Below are 7,100 nucleotides of genomic sequence, written 5' to 3' on the forward strand. Positions count from 1 at the left end.
GCGCCGGTGACGAGCACGCTCATCCCGCGGGGTCGGGGACGGGGGCGGGGTCGGGACGGGGACGGGGCGGGGGCGGGGCGGGGACGGGGACGGGGCGGGGGCGGGGCGGGGACGGGGACGGGGCGGGGACGGGGACGGGGACGGGGCGGGGGTGGAGGACATGAAACGGGGATGAAGGCGGGGGTGGAGGATAAAATCCATCCCCGCCGCGGAGGCGGGGCGGGGGTGGAGGATAAAATTTTGAGGCGGGGCGGGGGTGGAAACCTTGTCCCCCGCCCCGCCCTGCCCCACTGCCATCCCTACCTGCCATTACTTTGCAAAAACTTCGAGCAGGTCTTTTTCTTTTTTTTGTTTTGGGTCCCATGGGTCTCAAGCAAACTCCTAGACAGAGTAGCCCACTAAAGACTTTCACACGAACCACTCGTTCTTTATATCACATGAGAAAAACATGAAACGTATTACAGACAAATTTCTGGACGTATGACTTTGGTTGTACAGAGCATGAGTTGTATGAACATAGGCATAAAGGTCCACATCAAAGAGTGAAAATTTTATGTGCCATTTAGTCATTTTCTTAGATAAAGACATTTTTTTTCATATATATGTTTGGAAAATTTGAAGATTTCATATAAAAGTTTTCTTTCGCTTGAAATGACAAGAAAAGATCCTGTCCTTTTTTTTTCATTTTGAAATCTAGCATTGAAAAACCCACAAAATTTTAAAGATATTATGTAAAATAAAGATGAATTTTATTTGATATAATGACTTTAATTTAGCTTGTATTTAATTTTAGTTAATATTAACTTATTATATAGATTTTACTTAAAATTTAATTTAGTTTATTGTTTCATTTTAAGTTGAATTTCGATTTGAGTTTAATTTGGAGTGAATTTGGATAGTTATAATTTTAATATCTAAGTCTAATAAATAGATCTCAGATAATCCAATAAATAAATCTCAGATAATCTAATAAATAGATCTTAGATATTTTAATAAATATTTTTTTTGAATTTGAATTTATTTTAAATTTAAATTGGTATATTGGACCTATAAGATCGAATGTCTCGAATAATGTCATTACTGTTCTGGCAAAATTTTCGACCGATCCGCAACTCAACGATTAGATTGGAGTTGACCTTGACATTTTTCATCTTGAGAGCATCAAAATCGACTATCTATATGACCAAATTGGTGGTGATTTGAGCGTTCTATCGTTATTCGAAGTTCATGCCTAATTGTAGGAAGAAAATCAATATTTTCTGGTATTGACTATTTCTCTTAATCGATCCGTGCACAAACGACTTCACAAACGACTAAATTGAAGACTACTACGATGATCTACGTTTCGAAATCTATCCAATCAATTATTTAAACATTAAATTATGTTAAATCTTTGTGCATGTAATTCTCATAGAGGTATAAGTTTTTTTGAGAGAAAGACTCTAGAAAAATTTATAAAAAGAAAGGAGACCCCTCAATCAATTTTGACGGTCTCTCTCTACCCTCTTCTTTCTCAAACCCTAAGTCCAGACCTTCGTTAGAGAGTGAGGGTGGACTTGTACATCTATCGGTGGTGAAGCTAGGGGACGATCTAATCGAGTGAATATGAAGGACTTGTAAACTTGATTATTTTGAGGCAGGGTTTCGCTAACTTTGGAAGCATGTACGAGCTAGGGTATATGATCCATGCATGAGGATGAATTTTCTACACATCCTACAACCAAATATTGGTTCAGATATGAGTAGAAAATATTTTTTATGGTTTTAAAACCCGAAATAGTTTTTTGGGATATCAGTTTCGGAAAAAGACTGTTATATATTGTTTTGATATATTTCATATATGAAATTATATTTTGAATTGAAAATCTATATAAAAATCATGTTTAGATGTGTTTATGTATGATTAGGTGATGTTTTGATGGATCAAAATCAATTTTTATGGATTTCTATGGTGGATCTTGACGTAGACTTGATTTTTTTTTGTTTCTTGAAATAACATGCTATTTTTTTGAAATCTTGACCTAACTAGTTCGTTTGTAAATTTGATTTCTCTTAAATAAGCCATGAGAAAATTATGAAAATTTATAGGAACACTCAATTGATGTAGAGAAATTTTTTAGTCTAAATCTTGCACTCGTCTGAGTTTGGATAATGGAGATATGACCTCTGTAAGTTGATGCATTGAATCTATTCGGAACAGTAGTTTTGACATATTTTCATTAGCAAAATCACATCCCTCTAATTATGCATTATTTTGATCAAATATTTGGGTGATTGATTCTTGATACATATGTGAACCTGTGATAAAAAAATTATGTTATGGTTTGAGAAATAAAAATTAGGCGATGGCCCAGATTTTGTATTTTTTTGTCATATCCTGTTTAGGGATTGAAGTTACATGTTGTACAAAAAATTTAATTAATGTTTAGTAACATTTTTTGCTCAAGTTTTTTTGTAATTGATAAGAACATGTCAAGCTATTCTTTATAAAATTATAAGTTGTCATTGCAGATTTTTTATAAATTTATTTAGAATGTTTTTTAGGTCATGGTTTTGCGAGTAGTTAGGTAAAATATATGAGAATATACTATTTTTTTTACGGCCAAATTCATAGTATACGAATGTCCGCACATTTTACAAAACATGACAAAATTCTTTCTACACAGTTTCGAGTAAGGAACCTGAATTCACTTTCTTGCTTGGGTATCAAAGTGGGCCCTCTGAACATAAAACAGTTTTAGAGGCGAACTTTATCTGATTTTGACTTGTTTATATATAATATGTGTGGCATTGAATTATACCTTGGTTTTATGTTATAATGCATGTACTACATGTTATTTTGATACACATCATGAATATTGACATGTGCACGATGATTTGACGTATTGCATGATGAGATGCTATATGATGTGCATTGTGATATGATTAAATACTATAATTATATTATAAGGTATGAAAGATGCATGCATACTTAAAAGCTTGAAAGAAAGCTTTGGTTTGTATAGCAAATGTTGTCATAATGAAATAATGCCTGAGCCCTTATAGACCCTATGGGTGGGTTAAATGTGTTAAATGCATAATTGATGAGAGGATTAACGATGTAAAAATAAATTGCAAATGAATTTTTTTATGCTTACAAGAAGAGGGTAAGTAATACTCTTCGACTTAATTTAGAGCGTACTTTATATCCCGAAAGGTGACTCTCCCCAACCTCAGAGATAGGGGACATGACTACGACTGAACTCCGTGGGGTAGTAGGTATAGACTTCAGCTGAATATATTTTGATGTATCAAACTAGAGGTTTAAGTCTCTCTCTCAACGTTAAATCACCCTTAACTCGGGACCCAGAGAGGTGTGCAAAGCCAAGTTAATAAGATACAATTTGTTTGAATGTATACCCTGAGCCTTTGCCACTAAGTTCAGGTTATTTGTGTAGTACCCACAGATTCGATAAAATGACAAATAATCTTATGTTGTGCATGTAGCCAAGGCAAGACATACATTATTTAAGTAAGAAAAAGATAACATAGATAAAAAAATATTCATGCATATAATAATATTTTAGTATTTTTGATAAACTCATGCATTGATTAACTGCTCATACATTAATTATCTGCTTATGCATAAATTATATGTACTTTATTCTGTATGTATATGCATATGTATTACAAATATAACCCAGATAATTGAATATTAATAATGAATATGGTCTGATTTAATACCCTACATGAATGCATTTATAGTGTATGTATGTTTAAACTATAGCATGGATGTCATTATCAAATACATGTTTCATCAATGCTTAGTATATTATGCACACACATTGCTAGTGTTTTTCAACTAAATTTTGGAATGAGTCTGACCTCAAAATTATAACCATACAGATAATGTGTAGATATGTTGGATAGATTTTTTATTTATGTTTGATAATACTTTATTATTTATTTAAACTGTTAAACAATTTAACATTTATTTATAAACAAGTAGATAACTGATTTAAATAACTTGTGAATGACATGGTTACCTTTTTGTTGGTGTACTTGTAGGTTTCTAATCAAAGTATTTTTTATTGTTTAACAAAGTAATTCCTTGATGTGTAGTTAATTGATCTTTAGCGGTTTTGGCGGTACTAGGAGGACCTGGTACTAGGAGGTTAAAACATACTTATTATTATAGTTAGACGAATCATTCGAATATAGTCATTGATAAGATCATTATATTATTATATATTTAAATTTTTTTTTTATATTTTTTAGTTAAAATTTTATAACATTAGCCCTAATAATGGTGGCCCTGCCATGTCTGATCATATGTTCCGAAAGATTCAACACGATTGGCTTTCAGTTAAATTGTTGTATTCATCAGTCAATAATTGGATCAGAAATTTGGATCTGAATTGAAATCCGAACCAGTTGAAAGTATGCAAATGACAAATTTTAAGCAAGTCAGGTCTAGAGATTCGGTTTTAATTGATCTCCATAATTTCGAACCAAATCCGACCCATTTGCTTCCCTTAAAAATTCTCCTTAAAAAACTGATGTTCGTTACCTTCGTTCCACTTGCGTGACGCCGACGAGAGCTCCAATCTCCAAATTTTGAGGCAAGCTGTCGCCAACTGTACCGGAGTAGCATTTATGAAATTTAAGCAGAATCAAGTGCCATTTCTACATTTTCCAAACGACACCTCATAATTTCCCACCAGGTGGGCCCGGAACGGTGAGGTCGCCTCGAACGATGATCTGGCAAGGAACCGTTGCGCCCAAAAAAAAAAAAAAAAGCAAACAAACCAAAGAGATCCTCACCGTCAATTCTAACGCCGTTAGCTTCCCACCCTCTTTTAAAACCCCTCCTCCCCCACCCCCGTCTTCTTAGTTCTTCCTCCATCCTTCCTGAAACTAGGGCAAAACCAAAGTGAGAGATGGAAATCGGGAGTTAAGGAGGAGAAAGCAGAGAGAGGAAACCAGAAGAGGAGGAGGAAAAGAGTTTTTTTTTTTTTTTTTTGTTCAGGGCTAGGGGGAATGGCGGAGGAGAAGAAGGCTGGGATGAAGAAGCCGCTCCTTCTGGGTCGCTACGAGGTGGGGAAGCTGCTGGGCCACGGGACGTTCGCGAAGGTGTATCATGCGCGCAACGTGAAGACGGGGGAGAACGTGGCGATCAAGGTGCTGGACAAGGAGAAGATCCTCAAGGGCGGGCTCATGTCCCACATCAAGCGCGAGATCTCCGTCCTCCGCCGCGTTCGCCACCCGAACATCGTCCAGCTCTTCGAGGTCATGGCCACCAAGTCCAAGATCTACTTCGTCATGGAGTTCGTCAGGGGCGGCGAGCTCTTTGGCCGCGTTGCCAAGGGCCGCCTGAAGGAGGAGACCGCCCGGCGCTACTTCCAGCAGATCATCTCCGCCGTCGATTTTTGCCACGGCCGGGGCGTCTACCACCGGGATCTCAAGCCGGAAAACCTCCTCCTCGACGAGAACGGCGGCCTCAAGGTCTCGGACTTCGGCCTCAGCGCCGTCTCCGACCAGATCCGCCAGGACGGCCTCTTCCACACCTTCTGCGGCACGCCGGCCTACGTCGCGCCGGAGGTGCTCTCCGGGAAGGGCTACGACGGGGAGAAGGTCGACATCTGGTCCTGCGGGGTCATCCTCTTCGTTCTCATGGCGGGATACCTCCCCTTCCACGACCAGAACATCATGGCGATGTATCGCAAGATCTACAAGGGAGAGTTCCGGTGCCCCCGGTGGTTCTCGCCGGAGCTCTCCCGTCTGCTCGACCGGCTCCTCGATACCAACCCCGAGACGAGGATCACGATCCCGGAGCTCATGCAGAACAGGTGGTTCAAGAAGGGGTTCAAGCAGGTGAGGTTCTACATCGAGAACGACCTGCTGCACAACGTCGCCGACGACGAGGATCTCGACTCCCCGGCGTTGGCCTCGTCGTCGACGGAGAGGCAGAGCAAGCCTGCCGGACGGGGGTTGCCGCGGCCGGCGAGCTTGAACGCGTTCGACATCATCTCGTTCTCTCCGGGGTTCGATCTCTCCGGGCTGTTCGATGAGAGCGGGGAGGAGTCGAGGTTCGTCTCGGGGGAGCCGGTGTCGACGATCATCTCGAAGCTGGAGGAGATCGCGAAGGTGGTGAGCTTCACGGTGAGGAAGAAGGATTGCCAGGTGAGTCTGGAGGGGTCCGGACATGGAGGCGAGCGAGGGGGCGCCGGCCACCTCGCCATCGCCGCGGAGATCTTCGAGCTCACCCCTTCGCTCGTCGTCGTGGAGGTAAAGAAGACCGCCGGCGACCGCGGCCAGTACGAAGAGTTTTGCCGGACGGAGCTCGGGCCGGGCCTCCGCGACCTCGCTGCCGCACCCACCGCCACCACCACCACGGCGGCGGCGGCGGTGGAGAGGGGAGAGGAGGAGGAGGAGGAGCCAGATGAGCCACCGATCCACATCGATTCCGATAGGGAGAAAATGATTATTTTCTGATTATTTTGAGCTTAATTACGGGGAAAATGATTCCATGAAAGTGTCATCTTCTTTGAGTTTAAGTCCTGCGATGTCCGAGACTAAGGATTGATTCTAAAGATCAAGCCCGCGTTCTGTGTCCCTTGTTTCTACAAGGATACGGGGCGGCGTGCAAATTACGAAAAGGCGAAGGAGAAATTTGGGGAGAGAAACCACTCGATCTTTACTTCCTGGAGACGAGGGAATCAGGGCTTCTTTTTCAAACACAATACAGGGCAGTCAAAATGTAAAAAACTTCGAATATGCCAAAGTCGGGATATTTCTACTTCGAGAGTTCCATTGCTCTACCACTCAAAGTTAACCTACCATTCAAGAATTGAAACGGCCACCATCTTTCGGTGGCACTGGTCGTAGAGTTGGGGTTGTTGGAGAGAGATGAACGGCAGATGTTGTGGCTCTTTTCGATCTGACGGTTGGGTTTTGCCAGTCGGATCCTGTTTGTGGGAGAGGGAAGTCAATGGTGTAAAGTGTAGGTTCTAGAAGCCTTTTTTTATCCTTTTTTCCCTCCTTTGAAGGGAGCAAGAGAGTGCTGAGTTGAGATTTGCAGAGTGTGGTGTGTGATTATTGAGTGTGGTGTGTGATTATTG

The 7,100-nt window shown here is 41.2% G+C and overlaps 1 pseudogene across 1 annotated transcript; it reads left to right on the plus strand.

Moving 5' to 3' along the window:
- The first annotated feature begins 4,930 nt into the window (after positions 1-4,930).
- On the plus strand, positions 4,931-7,100 carry LOC149814269 (CBL-interacting serine/threonine-protein kinase 12 pseudogene; annotated as a pseudogene). The gene has a single exon (XR_016427842.1). The product of XR_016427842.1 is annotated as a CBL-interacting serine/threonine-protein kinase 12 pseudogene (transcript).

The sequence above is a fragment of the Nuphar pumila genome, chromosome 15 (assembly GCF_984573655.1).
Source record: "Nuphar pumila chromosome 15, dmNupPumi1.hap1.1, whole genome shotgun sequence".
In the NCBI taxonomy this organism is placed as follows: Eukaryota; Viridiplantae; Streptophyta; class Magnoliopsida; order Nymphaeales; family Nymphaeaceae; genus Nuphar; species Nuphar pumila.